This window comes from Nicotiana sylvestris, chromosome 5 (genome assembly GCF_000393655.2).
Source record: "Nicotiana sylvestris chromosome 5, ASM39365v2, whole genome shotgun sequence".
NCBI classification, from domain to species: Eukaryota; Viridiplantae; Streptophyta; class Magnoliopsida; order Solanales; family Solanaceae; genus Nicotiana; species Nicotiana sylvestris.
Window position 1 is genome coordinate 110,036,357 of NC_091061.1, and position 1,894 is coordinate 110,038,250.

Sequence of the window (1,894 nt, forward strand, 5' to 3'; positions counted from 1 at the left end):
CAATTATGTCTTGCATGTGTCCAATAGGGAGTGCTATTGTCTCACCTAGTGTTGGTTTGAGTTTTTTTTCATACAGGTGTGGATCTGCTTACCGGAGTTTGAGCATGACAGAGCCCCAAGTCCATTTAGTCAGGATCGCTCATTTGGGAGTGGATTAAAAGGAGATTTTCTTTTCTTTTTTATGTTTTAAGTTTTTCTTTTTATGTCGTCTTTTACTTTCTAGTTTTGTACAGTAATGTCGAGTTTTTTTTATTATTGTACTTTCTGTTTTATATTTGAAAATAAAATGTGTTATAACTCAAGAATCCAAAAAAAAAAGAGATTTTGCGTTTTTCCATTAGAAGATTCTTTAGAAATACTACTCCTAGAAATTAAGAAAAAAAGAAGAAAGTTTGAGTTGGTTTTATTTTAGGAGATTAATATCTAGAACTAAATAAAAAAAAGTTGCTTTTATATTTTTTTTAATATATTAAGACTAAAAAAAGAGAATTTTCTTTTAGTGCCTTTTAAAGTTTTCTTTAAGATATTAATTCCAAAATCCAAAAGATTTTCGTTTGAAGTTCCTCTTTGGAAAATTAATGGAAAAATGAAAAAAAAATATTTTTTTATTTTTACTAGAATTTTAGGATATTGTACATAGAATAAAAAACATATTTTTTCTTTGGTTTATTTTCAGAGTTTCTTCTTTAGGTATTCAAAAAAACAGTTTTCTATTTTTTTCATTGCATGTTTTGAAACCTTGCGTCAGGATATCAAATAAAAATTCAAAATATTTTTCTGTGGTTTATTCTTTAGATTTTCTTCCTAAAAAAAAGAATCAAAAAATATTTTTTCTCTTCTAGGGTTTTTCCTTAATAATTTCCCATAGAGTGTTTATTTCAAAAAGAAAAAAAAGAAGCAAAAAAAATATATGCTCGTTAAGCTTGAGTTTGGAATAAGTTATAGAACATTAAGTTTAGAAAATTCAAAAAAAAAGATTTGCTTCTTTTTTTTCTCTTTTCTCATCAGAGTAGTCATTAAGGTAAAAACGAAAACAAGAAAATGTCAGTTTGTTTACTTTATTCTCGTTCTTCTCGAACTACGCAAAGATCTGATTAATGCGACGTCATGATACGTAGGCAACCTACATAGGGTTCGATCGAATCATTTTTTTATTATTAAAAGAAAAAGGGAAAAAAGGAAAAAAAAAATGAGGTGAAATTATGGGACGTGAGAAATGAGAGGAAAGAAAAAAGTGATAATTAGAAAAAAAAAATGAGCAAGCAAGTGCTAGAAAAACAAAGAAAAGAGATGATTGAAATGAACAAATTGAGATGATGCCAACTGACCTTCGTACCCTCGAAGTCATTTTAGAACCGATAACTGTGGCTAGGTGCATTGCACATAAAGTGAGATTATCTTATGTTAAATTCCCTAACGCTAACGTGATGACTTCATCTTCATAGCAGAAAGGTGGTTGGTTTGTGGTTCCTAAAGTGGTAACTCTTCTCTACAACATAAGGTCGAAAGGCAATGGCAGACGACAACAGAACTAACTTAGTTGATACAGGTGCCCAAAAGCAATTGGTTAAACAGGACACCGGTTTGGCTGATAAGGTAAGGATGTTAAGACAACACATGACGGACATGTATCAGGCCTGGATGACTGGGAAGGCACCACCCCCGCCACCACCAAGCTTCCTAGATGTTGCCCTTACCCGAACTCCGGTCATAGTGCCAGATGATCCCCCATACTCTCCAGATCTACCCGCTTATCACAGCTTTCCCTACCACCCTAGTAGCTCCATCACTCGTCCTCCAATTACCTTTCCCCAAAATTGCCCTCCTGTCATATCAACTATCCCCAACAATGAATACCTACTCAAAGCTCATGATGCCCAATATTACCCCTTAG